At 38.6% G+C, this 23,893-nt stretch overlaps 1 pseudogene; it reads right to left on the bottom strand.

Moving 5' to 3' along the window:
• Nucleotides 1-1,011: 1,011 nt before the first annotated feature.
• On the bottom strand, nucleotides 1,012-3,102 carry LOC144365081 (transcription factor AP-2 gamma pseudogene; annotated as a pseudogene).
• Nucleotides 3,103-23,893: the final 20,791 nt, after the last annotated feature.

The raw sequence follows: 23,893 nt of genomic DNA, 5'->3' as shown, positions 1-23,893 counted from the left end.
TGACAACAGGCTAATAAGGAAAACAAAAGCCCTAGTTTCCAGTCTTTGTCATTATCCTATTGTAACTATTCCCATCATGGCCAAGCCAAAGCCCTCAGTGTGATATGACTGAAAGGCACACAATCACACACCACGGAGCACTTCCATCTCGCACACACAGAAGACACATAACCAGCCTGAAGTGCAGGGATCATAAGCAAGACACCCAAAAGAAAAAAAAAAAAGCAAAAGAGGTGAGGTTTGATAATTGATTACCTGTATTTTTAATATGATTGGCTTAGTTTCACATTTACATAATTATTTAATTTTACTTTTTAATTTTTCCAAAGATTCTATCAAGAATACTTTTATTATACAGGTATCATATGCACACTTTGCTTTGGGGAACATTTACATGCATGGAGTTCAATTCTAAACCTTCATTTCATCCATACCAACTATAATGCACATTCACCTTACAGTGAATGAGCCTCACAGGAACAAGATGTGAAGTTATTGTTTTCTGAACAGAGAGCCCTGATTAAACAGAATCCTCTAAACCAAAACAAAACTCTGTATCCTATTAATTCTTCATACCCTGTGTACAGATGAATAAAATTGAAAGATATGTTATAAATTACCCCACCACCATGAAAAGTTAATATTAAAATCAAACCCTATTTCTCAAAAACTTGTAAGAAGTGCACCAGTATTTACACTAAACTATGCATAAATAAAGTCTGTACACTCAACACACTGTTTCTCAAAATACAGAGCCTCCACAGGGGCTTGAGGGGTGACAGGCATCAGCAGACGCTTAGTGCCCCACCCTTTTCAAGTTTACTCGAAAAATCAAGATCTAAAATAAATATGCAAACAAAACTTTCAGTTCCTTACAGGAACATGTCATTCCAAAGAGTCACCCATTTAAAGAGGTAACTTTCAAAGTTTTTAAAAAAAGAGAGAAAAAAGAAAAATGAAATATCAGCAGGCATTGTTTCCACAAGTTTCCTACAACCAGAAGGCCCCTCTGAGTACTGGGTTTGCACTAACTTAGCACCTGCTCACGCACCTGCTCACTGGCTGCAGAGACATGGTGCCTTTGTAGCCTCCTGGAGGGCACCATCACTGAAGTAGGTAGATAACCTGAATATCATCAATCTGAAGTTTCAACACCTAGGCGCATGACTTCTTGTTAGCCCCAGGGAATTATAAGAAGGTTCTAAAACTTGTAGCACCACTTTCAGAGGAAGGAGAGATGGGGTTCCAAAAAATAAATGCTGAACAAATAAAAACAAACAAAACCCAGAAATTGTCACCTTGGGATCATGTGTTCAAGAACAGACACTGCAATGCTGGAGAAGCCACAGGGATCCTGGAGGGCAGGTCAAGATCCTGCATGCCTCAAGTGACAGAGGACTTTGGATAGTTGGGTAAGGAAGGTTAGAAACTCCTCCCCGAGCAGGAGCACCTCCAGTCTGTCCCAGTGGAGACCAATTCCTCTGTCCTTTCCCTTCCTCCCTGTGCTCACCCCCATTTTACTTCCTGTGCTTCTCCATTTTCTTCAGGGTCTTATTAGAATCTGCTGGTCTCTGGTGTTCATATAGGATTTGTCTATGACAATCAGGGGTTCTTTGATGTAGTTCTGCACCGCAGACACAGCTGCACAGATGGCCTGGCTACCAAACCCGTGGGTAATCAGGCTAAAATGAGAAAAAAGGTTCTGTTTGTAGTTTCTAAGACCAGGGATGGCCTGTTGTTGCTATTGGGTGTTTGGTCTTGATTGAGGAGTTCCGTGAATTCTTTACACACTTGCTGAGCTGCCCGAAGCGCAGCGTTGTTCTTCCTCATTTCCATCTTGCTTTACCCCACTAGGTGAGGCCTGGTTAAATGTTCCAGCTACTGGCTTTCTAGGAAACTCAACTTCACAGACATATGCAAAGTCCCAAGCCAAGTTAACAGCTTTTCCTTCCACCAAGGATGTCAGGAGGGATACAAGAGCAGCTTTCCGTCTCCCAGCTGGAAGATTCAGCCCAGTCTTGTCCAACTTTTCCTGCAAAGATCAGCCATTTTTGGACTTTGCTTTTCTGAGAACACCTCCCAGCAGTGAGGCATTTAAGCATTCAGAAAGTAACAATCGCCTCTGCACTGCAGCCACAGTCACTTATATTTGGATGTGGAGCTGAAGAGAGACAGTCTTCCCAGAACAGAGCAGAAGACTTCAAGGGATTCATCATGGCTACCACTAGCTCCTTCTGACAAGGGAGACCCAGGGGATTCTTAGTCTTGGAAAATGAGACCTTTGCGAATTACAGTCTGATCAGGCCCAAACAGGTGTGGGTTGACGTTCTGCACCTCTTCCATCTGGTGAGCCACGGTGGTGGAGCCCCAGGTTCTTTGTCAGGCCTGCAGCGTCCAGGGCATGTGCATGGGGCAACAGCAGGACTGAGCATCCCCGCAGGCGCCCTCAGCACCTCCCTCTATCCGAGAGAGTTGGGGAAGCAGGCCGGCCCCCCTCCTGGCTCTGGCGGCCAGGCCAGAACTGCTGCTGGGTGCTGGCGACCGCAGGCTGGTGCCGGTTGTTAATGGCTGCAGATTGGCTTTGCTCGGATGCGAGTAGGGATCCACCAACTGAGTGTAAGCCAACTGCTGGTAGGGCAGTGGAAAGTAGGGTGGCGGCTGGTATTCAGCGACTCCAGTGTTGGACAGCAGCCTTGGAGCTGTAAAGATGCTGCCCGGCGATTAGGTGGAAGATGCGCGGGTGGGGGCGGGGATGAGTCCTCAAAGCCCTGTGGCAAAGGTCTGGGCGCTAGGTTCCAGGACACTCAGAAGCACCAACTCAGGACATCGTGTCCCAAGCCAGATAAGTCCAAGCCTGTGCTTCAGAGGTAAGTCAGCTTGCGGCAAAACACCATGCCCAACGTGCTCGCTCATCAGCCAGCAAATGTTGGAGTCATAATTTAATTTTAAATAATGACTATATTTCAACACTGATTTGTAAAAACTCATGAAAAGTTAGTGGTTGGCTCTTGCTAGCTGCACATGACTCAATGGGGACATATTAGAAGAATTTTCTTTAAAATCAAAAAGACGACTCACTGATATCACTGCTTCTGTTATCATTGTACCAAAAGTCCTATCAGTAAATAGAAGAAAATTTTAAAATGAAGAGCATATAAACTGGAAAGAAGAAAAAGCAACTGTTAGAACTTCCAGATGATGTGACTGCATAGATAGAAAATTTAAAAAGAAAATGGTTGCTTAGCTATTAGCTCAATATTCAAAAACTAATGCTATATCGGAACACTCGCTATACTTACAAAATAAGAGAGAATATCAAATAGTAACAAAATATACTGGCTTCTAAGAATGCATCCTAAAAAATTATGCAAGTGTTTATGGGGATCATTATAAAAACTGTGTTGGGAAATGCGGGGGGCTACCTAAATGCAATCTGCAAGAATCACAAGCAGAAAGACTCCATATTTTTAAGATATTATTTTCCCTAACTTGAGCTAAAGGTTCACTAGAAGCCCAATTGAAAGCCCAGGAAGTTGTTCATGAGACTTGAAGGAGTGCCCCACATGGCTCAGGGTTCTTAATCCAGGGGAATGAAGGGAAGGAGCTATGCAAACATGAGTAGAAGACAATTACATCTTTGTTTTCACTAACCTCTAACTAAACTCAACATTTGCTTCAATGATGGAAGTAGATAGGCCACATAGGTTCAGCATGCCCTGTGCATTTGTTACCAATATACATTACAGATATTTTTTTGGTAATCACTGCATGGTTGGAAATGTTTGTGTCTCTCATATCTTCAAAGTAACAGTAGTTATTAAGTTCACCATCAGATTTTGTTCTTTTACATGCTAATTAATAGCCAAGGATGTCTATCATATAAACATTTCTAGTACCCTTGTTACTGCACTTTAATAATTGCTTTTTTCTGTAATTCCAGTTGCAAATGTTCTGCATCTACTAACATTACTCTGAGAAGGTGCTCATTGACTTCAGAAAACTGCAGAATGGATTTGTTCTTGGCACACACACACACACACACACACACACACACACACACACACACACAAAGATTAAGAAGCCCCCAAAGTGGTTGGGATGTTACTGGAGCATTATGTTATTGGGATATTATGAGCATTTCAATGAATTCTGTTTGGGCTTTGCTACCTGGAGTGTTACCATGGCAATTTCTCCAATGCAACAAATTTAGCAGTCCAGTCAGAGTCATTCATATTGTATGCAAGGGGGTTTCCCCATTGGTGGGGGGAAAGTGAGGATTAACCCATGAACTGCTTAACATGAGGTCCTGCTCCCTTTCCCAGCTGGGCCCCAGCAGGTCTTCCTTTTATGAGTGGCCACTGACCATCATGACCCATGGCTTCCCCTGTAGTAACCTCTGCTCACATTTTTTTTTCACCACTATGGTGTCTCCCTCCCCCCCTCCCCAAACACAAACTTTAGCTTGCTGAGAACAAAGCACAGATTTGAGAAGTAGAGCATTCAGGGAGCATGCACTAGTTGACTAATCTTGACATGTTCCTCTGCCTCAGCCTTCTCGTCTATACAATGGAGATCACACAACCAACAGGGTTGCTGCTAGGATAAAAAGCATTTGTATTATTTTCTTTATGTTGAAACAAGTTATCACATATTAAGACCCTACAAATAATCCTGTGAGAACAATTTCCTCAGGTAGTGAGTACTTATAATTGTTGTAACCTCCACATCCAATTTGATATACAAGAGTAGGGGGGAGGAATTCACAGTGCCAAACAACACACTCATTCATATCCCAAAGCTTATTATTAAGTGTTGTATTGGACAACCTAACAGGCACAGTCCCTAAGCCATATTGCTTGTTGTTTAATTAAACAGAAGGGGGGAGATGCTGAGAGCCGTAGCCAAGTAGGAATGATGCATGGCATTTTGGGTTGAAAGATGACCCTGCTCAGGGATTAGAGTGGCTCCAGGATTAGGGCGGATCCTGCTGGGATTGGGATGTATCCTGCTGCCTCAGGTGCCCACTCCTTTGAAGTTCCCCCGGGGTTGAGTTCTCACGGGGTTCTGAGAGAATTGGCACGCGGAGCTGGGTAGAGTGTCGGTGAGAGTTCGGGAATAAAGAGTTGCTGTTTGAATCTACAAGGTTTTGTGGTGGCTCGGTGATTTTGTGCCCAGCCAGACTGCAGCAATTAAGAAGAAAAAGAAAAAAAAAAGACTGGGCACAGTAGTGCATGCCAGCAGCTCAGCAGGCGGAGGTAGAAGGATCATGAGTTCAAAGCCAGCTTCAGCAACTTAGTAAGACCTTAAGCCTCTTATCAAGACTCTGTCTCTAAATTTAAAAAAAAAAATTTAAAAAATTTTTAAAAAAAGGGCTGAAGATGTGGTTCAGTGGTTAAGTGCCCCTGGGTTCAATTCATGGTATCAATAATAATAAAAATAATAGTAATATTTTTAAAAAGATAAAAGAAGTTACAACTTTAATATCATCTTTCCTTGGGAAGAACAATTTAATACTTTTTTAAAAATGATCATTTTATTTATAACCCTTACTGGAAGGCCTTTAGAATCAGCTATTCCAGTTGATTCCTGAGGTCACCTGTGAAATCATATGATCAAAACAAGGTGCCCTGCTGCCCCTGACCCACGCGGGCAGCTGAATTTAAGGTTGCTCATGTGAATTTCCAGGGACACCAAATAAAACACAGACACACACTCTACCTTTAAACAAGCTTCAGGATAGCTTCACCACTCTCAGCCTCAAGCTCCCCAAATGGGAGAGCAAGGGAAATCAAGGGTTACAAAGGACAGGTGAGTGTAATTCTACCTAAGGGGCTTCAGGGCGACATGCCTATGTCTGAAGACACATCTTCAACTCCCGGGACCAGGGCAATATCAGGTCACTACTAGATTTAGTGGTGGTCAAAGACTCTCTGCTCAGGAACAGAGAACACAAATCATTCAGAGTGACCTCCCACAATGCCCACCTCCTGTGAGGCCTTGGGACAGGAGCATCTCTCTACCTGTGTACTGGGACAGTGCAGTGTCTGCACTTCTGCATCTTCCAGCTAACTGACATACACACAAGGTGAAGTCTCAAATACCCTCAGAAATCTTCACTCCTTGCTGTTTTCAATATGAACTGTTCTTTCTTTTATACTATGATGCCTGGAGCAAAAGTTGGTAGGATCAAATGTCATTTTGATTCTCTGACATCATTATAAAATATGTATTTTCATTAACTGAATATTATTCTTATAAATAATATGTCTATAAGAAACAGATAAATCTTGAAATCCTTCAAAGCTAAAAAAATTATTCAAAGAAATTCTTTTCACAGGTGAGATAATAAAACAATTGTGAAGAACTATAACAGGTGAAAACAAGCTGAAGACAAATAATAAGCTTATAAGAATGAACATAGAGAAAAGAAAATACTGTAGTTAGGCCAAATCAAATTTATTTCTCTGCATAATAGCCACCCATATACATGAGAATGATTCTGCAAAATTATCTCAACTTTTGAACACACTTATTCCTCAAGGTTGTATTTCTAGAAGAAGCTGAAGAATTGGGCTGGGGCATAGGTAAGTGGTAGAGTGTTTATCCAGCACGAGCAAGATGATGGGTTCCATCTCTAGCACCACAAAAGAAAAAAAAATTAGTTATGATATGTTTTATAGAAAAACTAAACTCATCATAAATTGAAACAGTGAACAATTGACACTGATTCAGATCAGATTGCTAGGGATATCCTCCTAGGCTGTCTGATGCAACAAATTCATATTTATGAAACAATTAAACCATATCGAAAAGCCACTTTAATCGATAGCCTATTGTTTGTCATACCATAATAACAACCTTACACTGAGATAATAAAATAATACTTCAGCTTCTAATTTTAAAACTTAAGACACACTCATTCTTATGGATTGGATATGAGCTACACCCCAAAAGTTCACAGACAATGAAGGAATGTTCATAGGTGAAATGATTAATTATGAGAGTCATAACCTAATTGGTAGGTTAATCTATTTGAAGGACTAATGACTTAAATAGATTACTGGGTGGTAACTATCAGCAGGTGGGGCACCATGGAAATAAGCAAGTCACTGGAGCAAGCCCTTGGGAATTATATTTTTGTCCTGGCTCCTTGATGTCTGTCTGCTACCCCTCTAATGTTAGGTAAACAACTTTCCTCTGCCACACTCTTCTTCCATGGCAATGTCCTGCCTCACCTCAGGCCTACAGCAATGAATAAATGAGGCTGACTGTTGACCTCTGAAACTTTGAGCCCAAAATAAACTTTTCCTCTTCTAAGTTGTTCTTGTCAGGTCTTTTGATCACAGCAACACAAAGCTGACTAGTATACACACATACAAAATTATATACATTTATTTTTTCCCAAGTAAATTTAGAAATCTGGAACCTCTTGGAGTTCGGCAAAATATAACTGACTCACTCCTCCCAATTGAAATGAACAATATGACAGTTTTTTAGGCCCTTTACCTCTTTCTAAAACTATTTAATCTATCCTTCCCCTCAAATGAAAAACAACTTCACACTTCTTTGGTTAACTACAGCCCCTCAGGAATACATTTGCTCTTACTTTCTTCATCACTTTCCAAATTCTATGCATAATCAACTGTATATAAATGACATCTTTTGGGGATGAATTATCTTCTGAGCTACATTAAATATTCTTCAAAGGAGAATATATATTTCATTCTTCAACACATCATAATGGAACCTATTCCCTGAACTGTAAAAGAGAATGTATAAAACTTCCCTGGAGGAGGATTTTGACTCTATTTGGTCCTTCCACATTAACTGTTGGAATGTCAGGAAGTGCCAATGCTCAAGACCTGCAGACTCCACTCTGACTCTGGACTTGGGACAATGTCTGGATTCAAAGAACCTATAAATATCTAGGATTGTTTTTATGTAGATAAGAGTGAAGTCTGGAACTTTTCTTTGAATCCAGGATTCCCCGTTATAGTGCCTAGTGACACATTGAGACCTCTAAGAATTTGTGAACATCAGGGTCCACCTACTCATCCTTCCCAAGTTTGTACTCACTCTTCTCAGGTTGTACTCACCCCACATGGCTGGCTCTTAATCCATCATCATGCAGATTCCCATAGTGTCTTTGCTAGCTTATGCCTAGTTATGAACTTTACCAAGTGTACTGGAGTACTAGACCATTTTTAACCCCCAAATATATACAGTGGAGAGAATGTAGATTCCTTTTAAAACCTACAGTGCATTCATTACAAGCTCATAAATTTGGCATGCAGAATCCCTGAATGCCTAATTCCCTAACCCCACCTCATCCATATCTAACTGTGCCCTCATTTGCCACTAAACATGTCAGCAATGGTCCCACTTTTTCCCTGTCAGCAACCACCCTACCTGGGTGTATGTCTGGCACCATTTTGCATCCCATGAGCTTCAACAGCTCTTCCATACTGCTTAACTCCTTGACCCTCAAAGCCCAGCCTAATATGAAAATGGGGGAGGAGAATAGGGGTGATTTGGTATCTTTTGTTCTTTCTGTTAAAAGAAAAATGGATATATCTTTGATAGAACAAAGAAAAGGCACACTGCTTAATTTATTTATTTTACACATACAAAGGGTTTATGTCTAGCCAGTAGCTGCATCCTAATTTAAGCTCTTTTGTTTTTACTTCTGCACTCTTTTTTCCTATTATAACAATATATTCATGAAATATTTCATGGGTTTGCTTTATGCCCATTACATTAACTCACAGATGTGTCATAGATCACTAATGTTGCATGTAAAATTATTCCTCACTGTTTGAAAATTCACTTGTAAGTGTAAATCTAGTTGTAACATTTCAAGAACAATTTCCATTCAACTTAGGGTTGCAATACAGTAAATAAGTACCCATCAATTTAAACTATTATTAAGCTGCATTTGGTATAAATTAAAACAATAATAATAGTGTTTTTAGATCACAGTATTTGTGAAAAGCCTTACAACATTATTATAAAAAGATTGAATTATAAAATTAGTGCCTTCCAAATACTGAAATTCTAATAGCAGAGGACATTTAGTTAGACAGGTACTTGCTACTAAAAAGAGTTTCTTGTGTAATATCTGATTTTGAACTCCCAGAAAATCTGGGAGAACTCACAAAACCTGAAAAAGGCTTCCTCTTTATGTACAAACCTATTAATTCAGTTAAAAATGAAGGCTCTGACTTAAACCACTTTACAGAAAAAAAAAAAACATGAAAACTTCACTTGAATCAGCTGACATGGTTATGGAGTTGTTTTTCCAGCTGTGTGGTAAGAGGCTATTGGGTCGAGCAACAGAAAGAATCAAGCCTGTTGCTTCATGGTTCTAAAATTGTACAAAAATCTACAGAACCTTAATGGAACTGAAACTTTGTTTTAAGAAATGTTCCTAGTTCTTACTGACTATTCTGCTTGGTGCTCTAAAAAGAAAATAATTTAGACCTGCCAGAAAGCCTTTTTTTTTTTTTGGTAGCAGGAATTGAACCTAGAGGTACTCAACCACTGAGCCATGACCCTAGCACTTTTTATTTCTTATTTTGATACAAGGTCTAAATTACTAAGTAGCTTAGGGCCTCACTAAGTGCTGAGGCTGGCCTTGGAACTTGTGATACTGCTTCAGTAGACAGTTCTGGCAAGGCACCGAAAATAGCAGGAAACAGTTTTATTTGGCTGCAGCCAGGTTCAGAGGGCACAGTTTTCTTCTAACCAATTAATTAATAAATAAATCCCTAGTTCAGGCAATTTCAGAACTTTATACCCAAAGTGTAAGGGGAGGGGCTCAGAAATTCACAGTCTGCAAAAGTTCACACAAAAGCAACTTTTTCTTTCACTGTTCTAGGCAAATTAACCCTTCAAGGACAACATCTGAGAAGGGGAGAGCTTCTCCCTTTTCTTCCCTCCCCCTGCCAGCTGTTACCATGGAGCCCAATTAGTAACCCCTTCTCTTATGTTTGAAATGTAAACATCTCTCTCTGTGAAGTTGCAGCTCAAGGTCAGGGGCCTAATCAAAACAATCTGTCTTTCTTATCACACTCTGCATTTGCAAGCACACTTCTACAAACTATTATATATGTTGTTATTTATATTAGATAGTCCATAAATTTTTGTGAAAAACTAGTAAAGGGGTATTCAGCACCTGGAGCACCGATCTCTATCAGGCAGTGGCCAAGTAAGACAGAGCAACAGGAAATAGGAAGTTTAACTTCATTATACTCTTTTGTAGAGATGCTTTTGCTGATAGTCCTAAGATCAATTATGGTGAAGATTTTTGGAGAAGCTTAATTAATACTTTCTATGGAAGAGGGGGTGCCACCACAATACTCCTGCCTCAGCCTCCCAAGTTGCTAGGATCACAGGAGAACATCACCACACCCAGCTTTTAGAAAGCCAGCTTTTAATAATCATCCCAGTTATTATTCTCACCTGGTCATGGAAAAAAAAAACATGAATTTGGCAAAAGAAACAGATTCTAAATAATCAGAGTGTTCTAAAATTATAACCAATGTTTCTTATATAGACATATATATTTTACAGGATCAGCACATTTTTATAAAACCAGTATTTATCTTCACTTCCTCAGCTTTTATCATACTGCCTGGCACACAGTAGGCATTTGATAAATATTTCCTGAATTAAACTGACCACAAGTTGGAGAACTCTGGTACAACTTTCTAAAATCTAAGTTATACTTCAACTCTAACATATATTGAACTCAAAGCATTTAAGAACCAATTTATCAGCCCAACTTGTGACTTATGCCTGTAATTCCTGTGACTCGGAAGCTGAGGCAGGAGTATCTCAAGTTACAAAGCCAGCCTCAGCAACTTAATGAGGTCCTCAGCAATTTAGCTAGACCCTGTCTCAAAATTAAAAATGAAAAAGGTGGGGGATGTTGCTCAGTGGTTAAGTCCCAGTAGGTTCAATCTCTGCTATCAAAAAGGAAAAAAAAAATCATAATAAGAACCAGAGGGTCTAAATTTTCCAGGTGGGTGTCGGGTGAGTAAGTGACAGCAGAAGGTAGGAGAACAGACAGACTTGATAAAAGGCTTCTCTCTGATTATCAGGAGACACTGCTCCATACAGCACTCATTTCCAATGACACTCCTGACTCTGCTTAAACAAGCATATCAGCAAAATTTAACAACTCACCATACTCAGGGATAGTTTTCAGAAGAAATCCAAGTATTGAACATTTAGGGTATTTTTTGCATTATGAGAAAGTAACATCTCAGATTTGTCAAGATTGCATAATTCTACAGAGTAAAATTCATGAAAACAGGCGCAGCTGTGGTTTTGCAGACACATACAGTCAAGGAACTCTTTTCCACACATCAAATCATGTTGCTCCCCAAGCTCAGAGTCAGAATTCAAAAGACTGTCTGGCTAGGGTGAGAGGGACTTCAGGTTGTGCTTTTACTCAGTCTCTCCCAAGGCCCTCTGGCTTGTCTAGCACTTTCATTGATCTGGGAACCCTGCAGGTAAAGCAATAGTCCTCACACTTGGAAATAAATATAAATGTCCTGGGGTATTTTTAAAAACAACAATTCCTCATCACCTCACCTAAAATTCTGACTTCCTAACTTACTCTGAGCCCTGATAATCCATAGCATTTAGGATACAGTGGATGGTATTTGTACACTCAAGGCAGTCAGACTATAAAATCCAAAGAAGCAAATACAGAGATTCAGGTCAGCAGCCTCCACATCTCTACAGTAATGGACTCCTGGACTATGCAGAGAGCAGTTCGCTGTGTATCCCAGGGTTTGTCCTTCAGTGCATTTACACAGGGGTAGTCCTGGTATCTACAGTGTGCTTTGTGGTTGAAGGTGGCACCACCACTGGAGAGTGGGGGCAGTGTAAAGACACAATACAAAACCCTAAAGCCCAATCAAGCTAGAGCTTGGAAACTCACAAATGGGAGGCTTGGCTGTTGGACTTGCATAAGTATTGATCTTGCCTTAGATATTTAGTTTTAAAAGATTTTGTCCATGGCTTACTATCTGGAAAACTGCCCTGCTATATAACTCTTAAATATTATATTTAATTAACTCTTAAATATCATTTCAAGGGGTAAAATCTATGATTTTACACCCAAATGTTTTGTGATTTTTGTAGAATTCTATGAAATTCTCAAATTTGTCATATGAATTATTAAAATGATCATAAATCAATCAAGTATATAATTTAAATTTTTTGTCCAAACATTTGTTTACATGAATTTTTCTTGAGTAAATAACTAATTTAGTAAGCTTTATACAAAATTTTCAAACTGTGAGTACCTCAATTTCCTCCATTGAAAATTGAAGACAAAATTATTAATTAGCTCTCTGTTATATTCTTGTAGAATAATTGAAAATTGCTGCACAATTTTTTAAACTCTAGAAATAATATGAAAACTTTCAGATGGTCATTTCTGCTTAGAGAAATGTTTCTTCTGAAAATAAAAACTTACAAAAATTTAACAACTGTGCTGTCACACTGGATCCACAAATATAATAACATGTTGGGTTTTCAGGATAAGACTTAGGCTGCAGGATAATTTTTTTTCACTGTCTTAGGAAAAAAAAAAAACCCACAATCTGATAATTTGAACATTCGCAGTTGAGAAGAATTTAGAGAAACATTATTTAGTGACCCTGCAGGAGAGTAAAATATCCCACCCCAGACACATTTCTTTGGCATATTTCAAATTGGATAATTCAGAGAAACTTCAGGCTCTGTGAACACAGGAATGGCTCTGAAAGGTGGTTATTTTCCAAAAGAAAAGTATCTATCTACATTAGTAAATAGCAGCTGTGCACTGGGGTGGGAGGTCCATTTTATATCCCCCACCTCTTTTCTGCCTAGGAGGGCTATAAACACAGCAAATAGAGATTGGGATTCTAATACCTGACCCAGATAGTTGGCCACAGGTGGTTGTTGCCTGGAAGACTCCATCTGCATCATAAGACACCCTTGCTGGCTGTGCATATCCAATCCTACTATGATCTCTTCCCCCACCCCTGCTGGGTTTTCCCTTTTTCCACCTTAATAAATTTGTATAGCTCTTCTCCAATTTAATCTCCATCAGGGTGTACCAGTGAACCTTGAGAAGGCCCAACAGAGATGTCCCTTTGTCTGAGCAACACCATGTGTGGATAGTAACTTTTCTTTTATAAATCCAAATCTAAATCTACACCCTATAAGCATTACTAACGCAAGAAAACTTAAAATATAAGAATTAACTAAATATTTAAATTGCTCACAGAAAAAAGTGTTTGTTCTATAATTTACCAGCAATAGTGATTGTAAAAACTTCTTAAATACACTGGTAGGACTGTGGAAGCATGAATTAAATACACCCCACGGATCCATCCAGGGATCACCTAGCCACCACAGGTAAGCCTCCTTGGCTACAGCAGGCCCCATAGAAAGTGAATTATGGGCCAGGAATGGTGGTACAGGGCTGTAATCTCAGCAGCTCTGGGAGGCTGGGCCTCAAAAACTCTGCCTCAAAACTAAAAAATAAAAATAAAAATAAAAATGGCTGGGGATGTCCCTCAGTGGTTAAGCACCCCTGGGTTCAATCAGTAGTTACCCACCCCCAATTAAGAAATAAAAGGAAAAAAGTAGACTGGGGAAAACCCATGTGCTTGAATGATCTCATCCACGCATTCTATACCATGAACACAATTTCTGGGTTTAGGGGAAGATATTCTTATATAAAACAGTGAATTAACCAACAAGCACTCATTGAAAAAAAACATGAGTTTTTTTCCCTAAATAGGCAATAAGTCTCACAATTAACAGCATGCAAAATATCACATTTATTTTCTACTGAGCATTCTTCTCTTTGACACAAAACCAAATCTCAATTTTTTTAAATAAATGTTTAAGGTTAAAATCCACTGTGTTCCTGAAGAACATAAATAAGAACATTATCCTTCCTTATCTTCCCCACCTGTTGATCTCACTCCCTATTTTTATAACAATTGAGATTTTCAGATAGCTGTTCAATATCTACTAATTTAGATCTTATCAAATTTTACTGTTTTATTAATTTGTTTTTCATACTATTGATAAGAGTTTTTTCACTTCATTTTCTGTGGATTCATTCTCTCTTCTTTGTGAAGTACATCTTTCCTTTTCTTTTCCATTAAGTTTATAGGTAGTGAGTAGGTAGTACGTATTTCTGAATAATATCTTATTGAGATAGAATAAATAAGATAGGTAGAAAGGAGACAAAGGAAGAAAAGGGAGACTACTTTAAACTCAAAGTCTTGTGATAAATTTCCTCATACCTTCACTGTCTGGTCAGTTTTCCTCCAAGCCAGCTTTTTTTCCAAGAGCCTGAGTTCCCAAAAGGTTTATCTCAATCCCTTGACAGCCACATTCTTCTTGAATATGGATTCCTTGCTTTCCTGAATAAATCTCTGCTTCCCCCTCTCTCTGACATGTTTTGAAATTCTTTTCTGCAAAGTTTGTCAAGGACTCAGTCATCCTGAGTTGAGATCTCCCTTTCAGGATCTCCTCAGATTCCCTTCAGTGATATTATGGTTTTTTGATTTGGGTTTTCATTACTGTGGTGCACGGGATCAAACCTAGGGCTTTATGCTTGCCAGGTAAGTGATCTTACCACTGAGCTACACCCCTAGCCATTGGGGTTTTAAAAAATTACAAAGTTCTCTTCCCTTACTATGTACTGTTTCTGCATTTCTTCTTGCTTCTGGTATCATTGTTCTGCTAAAGGCAAACTGGTTCTAATTCCTTCACAGCAAATAGGTTTATATCACTATCTTTGATGGTTTAAAATGTGACCTTGATGTTTCTAGGTGTTTTTGTTATTGTTGTTTTTTTTTAATTTTTCATTTATCTATTTGAGCATAACAAGAGTTTTATAATAAGAACACATTATCTCTTACCAGTTTCAGGAAGTTTTTTAAGATTTTAATGTTACTAATTCTCTGAAATGTATGAAACGGACTTTATGAACAAGGATAGATGTAAGTATTTCTTAAGTAATTGAGGCTGCATAATATTTATCAATTGTTATATATAAACCATAAAAATCAAACTGGGAAATAGTTTATTAAAATCTCTTGTGTCCTTATCCTTTCTTTTAATTATTTCCTATATGTCCATTGTAACCAGTTCTTTTCTTTTTTTTTTTCTTTTTTTTTTTTGGTACTGAGGATTAAACCAGGGGTGCTTAACCACTGAGCTACATCCCCAGTCCGTTTTGTATTTTATTTAGAGACAGGGTCTCACTGAGTTGCTTAGGGCCTCACTGAGTTGCTTAGGGCCTCACTAAGTTGCTGAGGCTGGCTTTGAACTCTTGATCCTCCTGCCTCAGCCTCCTGAGCAGCTGGGATTACAGGCGTGCACCACCCCCACCCTCCCTCCTCTCTCTCTCTCTCTCTCTCTCTCTCTCTCTATATATATATATATATATATATATATATATATATATATATGCTTCTATTCAGTGATCCTCCTTGAAATTTTATGCTGATTCTGCCTAACAGTTAAACATAAAAATAAACAAATTTCAACTCCCTTCACCAATAATGTAAGAACCATGAATGCTTTAATTCAGACTACCTTTCTACATTTATTTCCAGTTGTTCTCTTAGATTTGTCTTCTTTTCTTTAATTCCACCAACTGCACACAGATGTTGTACATACACCTTTACTATTGTTTTGACTTTGCAATTAGATTTTCAGGAGCATCATTTGTGTAACAGCTCTGGATTCTAACTACTCAAACCTTCCCCTATAATTGCTTCCTTTCCTGCCACACCCTCATCCATTAGCACTTCCTTAGTGATGGGTTGGTGGTCTTGCATCCTCTGAAGTATTAAAGATTTTACTTTTCTGCAAATGACTATGTCCCCACCACTCTTGAAAGCTAAGTCTTTAATCCTTGGTGTTTATGTTATGCTCGAATTCGGGACCCCCAAAAGACCACCAGAGACCAAGATCAATATAAGCAGCAAAGAGGTGTTTATTGCGAGCTAGCTTGGTCCTCTGTGGACACACAGCAACTGGTGAGGCCCCGAGCCCAGGGTTTGTTGCAGTTTATACATTCTTTAGAGAAGGCAGGGACTTCACATACATCATAGCATTTCTTAGAAAACCATCACATACCACAGGAAAATCATAAAACAACCCTAAAACATGATTAGCACATTCACTGGCAGAAACAAGTTGGGTAGGGGTGATTGTTTACTACAAGAGGGGGATTCATCTGAACTGATTGGTTTAAGCCAAGAGGGGTGTACATGCTGAACTTCGTGGTTTCCCAACACATAATCAACCACCATAAACTACTGGGAGGGTCATCTGGCTTCCCAGGTATTTCCCTGTCTCATGCTGATTGGTGGCTGCTAGGGGGCTGCTATGGATCCCCACCTAGCCTGACTGAGTCAGGGACACCTGGCGCAGCAGATCTCTCCTGTTATTTGTAGATAACAACTTAGCAGGATGGGAATCTGCCACACAACCAGCATGGTACCTTCATACTAGAGGTTTTAAAAATAGAAGTTAACTAGTGAGATCAAAATAAACACACATAAACTCAATTTACCTTTTTCTTTGAAAGGTCAGAGATGGCCCTCCCTCTGGCTCCTGCCTCCAGTTGCCCAATGGGGTAGCGATGTTTACAGGAGACTAGCAGGAGAGAGAGGCAGGGCACGCCAGAGAGTGGCCTTTTATTGGGGAACAAGAAATTCAGGGGAAAATTCCATCCAATGAAGGTCGAGGGGGACAGCATTCCAAGGTCAGTGTCAGTGATTGGTCTCAAGGTCAATGGTCAGTCACACCCCCACACTCTCACACCTAAAAAGGGTGGGGATTAGTTCTGACACAGCTTGGCCTGAACTCCTCACACCCAGTCAGGCAGGTGCCCAATCATGTGCGACAACGACTTCCCATATGGGAATGTGCCTAGGAGTGCTCTGTGGGTCTTTCCAAGGACAAATGTCATGTCCCTTCCTTGGATGGGCTTTGCTCTGAGGTAGAGGCTGGTTTTTCATTTATTCCCTCTTAGAACTCTGAGAGCTCAAAGGTCTCAATGTTGTTTGTTATTCCTATCCCTGGCTGCTTTCTACAGCTTCTCTCTGTACTTCTGGTGTTGGATGATTCACATATGGTGGTGTTGGTGGTGTGCACTGTTTTATTTTTATTCCTACAAATTTCAAAGTCTTCCTGACTCCTAAGGTTGGTGACCTGCTTGAATTAGGAGAACTCCCATAGATCATCTTGAAAGGGTAAAGTTTCTAAGCTGCAAAGCCTGAGTTAAAAAGTAAAGGACTAGGTATTGTAAAGTTTCTGAACTGCACACAGAACCTGAAATTCCTGAGGCAGTAAAGACAATGCCCGGTACTGATCATTTAGTTGTTTAATAACCTAGGACCCTGTGCAGTTTGGCACGTAGGCATTCAGGGTCCAAACCAATCAGTTTGAATGTATCCCCTCTTTAGAAATGACCAATCACCCCCGCCCGACCTGTTCCCTCCAATGAATGTGCTAATCATGTATGAGAGTTGTTTTTCAATTTTCCCGCACCTCATGATGATTTGTTCTGATGTATGCAAAGCCCTCGCCCTACCCAAAAAGTGTACTTAAGCACTGCTTAACCTCTGCTCTGGGCTCTGGGCTGCTCTCCCTTTTTGAGTGAGCACAGAGCCCCAGCATGCTGGATTCTCAATAAATCCCCTTTTGCTGATTGCATGAGCCAGTCTCTTAGTGGTCTCTTCCTCCAACGTTCGCCGGACCCTTACAATCTGTTAAGTCTTTCCTCCTCTCACAGAACCCAGATCAGATGCATGGATCTTGTCGCTCTCCATTCTGCCCCTCAACCCATCTTTCATACTTTCTTTCTATTTGTCTCTGTTATGTATTTCAGATCTGTCTTCCAATATGCTGAGTCTCTCTCCACCTATATCTAATCTGCTGTTTCAGAATTCACTGAATTCTTTATTTCAGTAATTCACTTTTTCATGTGCACATACTATTCTTTTTCAATTCTGCTTGATTGTTTTCATGTAAAGATTGTTTCTTTATATGAAGGAAACTGAAAGAAATAAGTTACTTATTCTGTTCATTATTCCTATGTTCTATTTTTATAGACATAGAAACATATTTCCATGGGCCCTGCTGTGAAGTAGTTTGTTTCCTTATGCATTTAATGCATATGTTTCTATTGTGAGCACTGGTGGCCTGGGATCACATATTCTTGAGAAATACCAGTCAGATAACAAGCAGCCCATGTGTCCAGGGCCTATTCAAAGGAGCATATTTAAGGATCTGTCATGCATTACTTAATGACAGGGACCCATTCTGAGAGATGTTAGGTAATTTCAACATTGTGTAAACATCATAGAGTGCATTTACACAATCTAGATTGCCTAGGCCACTGCACACCTAAGCCATACGGTATAGCCTATTGCTCCTAGGATACACACCTATACAGCATGTTACTGTACTGAATATGTAGTCAATTTTAACAATTGTTTATTATTTCATTTCAAATAGAATCTTTTGAGACCAGCATATTTGGTCATCACCAACCAAAACATCATTATGGGCACATGACTCTACTAACTTCTACAGGTACTTGGTAAGCTCTTATTAAGTGCTATCAGCTGACCATCACAAATAGAAATGTATTTCTATTTTCGGTAAGTTTAGCATGTAACATGAGGGGCAGACACACAAACAACCATCTGTATATGAACCTAAAACCAAATACTTTTAATAGTATAGATGTTAAGCTAATTAGTTAAAGAGTTGGTGCATTTTAATTTATTGGCAAGGTGATTCAGGTGAGCACCTGGTCAAGATTCAAGTTACAAATCAATTTCTGGCTCCACCCTTGGGCAGTAGAAAGCCCAAATTCTCTAGTCACAATCACTGGGTAAAAACATGCAACCCAGTTCAAACAAGGAAAGCCAGATCTTTGGATTTTGATAGATATTTAGGAGAAAGAATAATTCATATTTCATTCATACTTCCTGAGTAAATATACACTGAAAACTTACTATCTTCCTGAACCCAACCAAATTCCACCTGATCTCCCTGTGGACTGAAGTGATTCTCTCTTCAGTGTTCTCCACCCATCATCACCTCAGGACACACAGACAAGTGCACAGGTGCACAGGCACACAGCAAAATCCCCAAAAAGGATCCCACTAGCTAATTGGACCCAGACTGAGAGCCATTCCTGACTGTGACATGCCCACTGGGCATGTACATTGCTGAAAGAGCCATAGCTAAATTTGGTGGCCTTCACGTGGATACATGCTTCATTGCCTCAGATGCCAAAATTAATGGTCCCAGAAGCTCTCTTGTTTTCATTGTTTTGTTTTTGCTGCTTGGACTAACCAATAAACTATGAGCCTTCCTTTTTATCTTGAATTCTCCCCTAGTGAATTTCTGTTGACAGCAGTGATAATTTCACCACTTTTCCCAACAGTTCACTAATCCTAGAAACACTGTATTCAATTTAACTTTACCAACCGCTCAGGCAAACCAAGGAATTAGATGGTAACATAACGAAGGACTTACAGAGTCTGAGTCCTTCAGGCAGCACTTGCTCTAAGTCTTCTGGCAAGAAATCAAAACGGCAGGACTCCAATCAGTGGTTCCAGTGCTTGTTCACATATTAGAAAAATTTTCTGTTGGGTCTTGAATATCCCAAATAATGGGACTTACAGAGAAGACTGAAGCTTTAGCCAAAGTTCCAGGAACCCACCCAGGGCTATGGAAACAGAGTCCAATGTCCACCAGTCCCCAAAAAATCACATGGCATTACAATTCCTTCTCCAGAGAATAAAACCACTAAATCAGGTGATGGAACCACAAGCAATACAGTTTCTGAAAGCCACATCCTAAAAATATTTAGAAAGTTTCATAATTTTAAATATCAGACAAATTCATAATTACCTCCCAATGAAATACAAAAATCTTATGTTTATTAGTCAAAAACCAAACTTTATCCAAGTTTTTTTTCATGAGTTAGATACAATTGACCTTGCCTATTGCACATCTTATATGTGCAAGTATACCTTATCCTAAAGTGTATACAGGAAAAAATTAATGAATGCTACAACACAGATAAGAGATAGTATACATTTTCCCCACTTTTCGATTTATAATCTTGGAAGAAATTTTTTATTGCTGTGATATTAATGAGCATAAAATAAGAATGCAATTTCTAATTTTAATCTAATTAAAATGCTAAGTGTTTTGTGAATTGCACTGCTATAATCATTGGTATTCACTATAGTATACTGATTTAGTTCAAGTTGTGGAATCAGCCCAAGTGCTCAACAGATGAATAAATGAATACAATGGAGTTTTTACTCAGCCATAAAGAAGAATGAAATTATGTCATTTGTTAGTTAAATGGATGGAACTAAAGAACACCATGCTAAATAAAATATGTGAAGCCAGATTCACACAGTCCAAGGGTAAAATGTTCTCTCTCATATGTGAAGCAAGAGAGGGGTGGATAAAGGAATAAAAAAGGGATCTCATGAAAACAGACAGAAACCAATAGAGTAGAAGAAAGAAATAGAGAGGAAGAGAGGAGAAAAGGGCATGGGGAAGTCATGGGTAATGAAATATACCAAATTAGTTATGTCCCTCCATGAATAAATCAAAGTGAATCTCACTGACATGTACAATTATAATGCACTAACAAAAAATAATAATAATGGAAGAGAGATCAGTAGAATAAAGTAAGTGGATGGGTGAGGAAGGGAAGGAATAGAAGGAAAGGTATTGAGGAATGAATGAGACTAATCAAATTATGATATATGCATATATAAATATGGCATAATAAATTCCACTATTATAATTATAATACACTAATACAAATAATAACAATTTTTGAAAGTCAAATGTTTTATGCTTCTATTAGTTTTCACTATAATATATTGAAAATACCCAATATTTTGAATCTAATAATATTTTTACCTCTTTTCCAAGCTAGCTCCCTATTCCATTATTGAAGATTAAAGTTTCTAATGGACAAGAAAGGATATACAGTATAAAGGGCAACTGAACTAAGGAGCCTTATGATCACACAATGATATGTTCAATGCCTATGTTATAGCACCATTTTCAAACACTTAAAAAGAATTAAAGTGTTTGACTATTAAGCAAATACAGAAAGTTTTGTAAGCTCATCAACAAATGATCCAGGGAAAGTACATTTTTGAGGAAGTAGAAATTTACAGGCATTTTTGAGAGGATGTGAGAAAAAGATGGCTAGATTACATAAAAACTAATTAATATCCTAGAGAACACTAACATCTTTATCTTTTCTATCTGCAAAACTGCACTCATCAATTTAGCAGGTAACATTCCAGTGTTTCAATTATAATCAAATAATAAACAAGTAAGAGAGCTATGGAAGTATTATCCTAGATAATTAAGAAATAATGTGTACCTGTGAAGCCAGATTTACAGATAGGTAGTTAGTGTAGTTAGGTAAATCGGGTCTAATATTGAGTAAGATAAATAAAACAGAGGGCAATATTGAGAATGGAGTCCAGGAAACCAGAGCAACACTTGGGGAAATTGAAACGTTAATGTCCCCAAGGCCCAGAACACATTCTAAAAAACTGTTAATGAAATAGCTCCCAGCAAACAGGGAAATACTAATAAAAAGTTGCCCCAGACCCTTCTTGCCCAGATTAATCCTCCAGCCCACCTATCTCCCACCTTTTGGGCCTTCCCACCTGCATTCTACCACTGAAAGATAAAGGGAAAAAAGGACAGGAGTGTGGGAAAGGTAAAAGAAGACCTTAGCTATAAAAAAGGGAAGACCTCCCACTTCCACGGATTCTGCCTTTTAGGTCCCCTTCTTCCTCTGGGGAGAAGACTTTTCCGCTGTCCTTTAATAAAGCTTCTACTTTCCACTCTACACTTGCCTCAGCTTGCTTCTCTGGTGTTATACCTCAGCATTCGGGGAAGCAAGGACTCTCACCGGTAAACAGGTAACACCTGTTAAACAATGCCTTTGTAGAAGACTGAGAGATCACACTATCACACTCTTTGGCAGTTTTTAAAAGTGGTACAGAATTTTCTTAAGTAGTGATTTGAAAAAACATTTAAAGCACATAATTTTATGCTTTAGAATTGAAACTAGGAAAAACACATATCTATATTTTGAAGAAATATTTATTATAGTTGGTTTTATGCCTTTCAGAAATATACAGAAATGTATAATGCAGTTTTTAAAAAGCTATTCAATACTAACAGCACAGGCCTAAGGCAATTGGATTATCAGTGGGTCCCAGAGGCAGGTAGAAATGTGTAAAATTTACAGGACCCACTAAAGAACTTTCTGTGTTGAAATAACCCTTCAAAAGTTCTAAAAAAAATAAGTGAGGGAAATATACTAAAGTTCAATTCATCATTGTTATTTAGAAACCTGAGGCTGCAGCTAAACCCTAGATCAATTACTTTCAAATCATTTAAGCTATTTTACACTTTTATATTCAAAAGTGTATATATTATATTGCTTTCTTCCCCAGTCAAAAGTGTCCTTCATATCCCAAGAAAAAGAAAAAAAAACTAGATCAATACAGGTAGGACATAGACTTCAAGTCACAATTACCTAGGAATATTATATTTTATATTCCCTTTTTGATTTAAAGGGAAAATTCACCATAACATTTACTTATTTTTATTGATTTTATTTTTTTAAATACATGGCAGCAGAATGCATTACAATTTTTATTACCCATATATACCACAATTTTTCATATCTCTTTTTTAAGTACCTTACTTGTACACACATACATACAAGTACTTCCCAAATACACAGAAAACAAAGAAATATTGGCTTATCTATCTTACCTAATGAGATTAATAACATTTATTCTCCATTATTTCTACTCCCACAAGTCATAATATCATAATAGGAGCCCTAAGGAATTATCAAATGTATTTTTTCTAGTCTCTGTGAACCTTTAAAGCCAAATGCCATTTAAATATAATCTTGACATTTGAAGAACTATCACAGCCATCTCTTCCCTGTAGAGATTGACCTTATTATCTAAAATGGTTGTGGCAATGTAAATTTATTTTTAACATTAATTTGAATACTAAACACAACAAAATAAAAAGAGGTAATACATGAAAGCTAGCACTGATATTTACAGAGTCAGCCAGAGAGCCACAGAATGCTGAGCTTAGAAACACATCTACTGCAGGCAGGTGTACTGCCCCTCCCCACAGAGCACCTGCACTGTGACTCCTTAGCAAGAATGCTCAGGGTCAGAGGGGGCACTCTCTTGGGTTCCAGGGAATGCAATACCAATGAAAAACAAAGAGTAAAACTGCTTACAACATCAACATCATGAAATTAAAACTAAGGAAACGGGAGAGACAGCAAAGCCCTCTGCTCCTCTCATGGCAAAGGTTTCTGAAGCCATATTTCTTCCAAGTTATAGTGACCTCCAGTGACTTATTTTTTAATTGTACTTCAGTGACTGTGTGTGGAATTATCTGGTAATTCATTTCTACACGCAAATTAATTAGTCTGGTTATTTTTAAATCTCTTAGCAAAATGATAATAATTTCTTGCAGGACTTAATGACTGGGTTTCATGTAAATGCCTCATTTTAATTAATTCATGGAGGTGGTTACACAAAACTAAGTTAAAATTGTGTCTGAAATTCAGGTCGGTATTTGCATGTTCATTTGTTTCAGGGACTCACATACAGTTTGGCCTTAAATGAGTGAAATGAAATCATTAAGCCAGTTGGCACAGAGGGATGAATAGTGGAAGGGTAACTTTGCAATGCTTTTCCCTTCAGGCTAAACTTTCCCATGATGACAAAGCTTAGTCTGGATACATTGC

Source organism: Ictidomys tridecemlineatus, chromosome 6 (assembly GCF_052094955.1).
Source record: "Ictidomys tridecemlineatus isolate mIctTri1 chromosome 6, mIctTri1.hap1, whole genome shotgun sequence".
In the NCBI taxonomy this organism is placed as follows: Eukaryota; Metazoa; Chordata; class Mammalia; order Rodentia; family Sciuridae; genus Ictidomys; species Ictidomys tridecemlineatus.
This window is presented reverse-complemented; position numbering and strand designations above follow the sequence as displayed.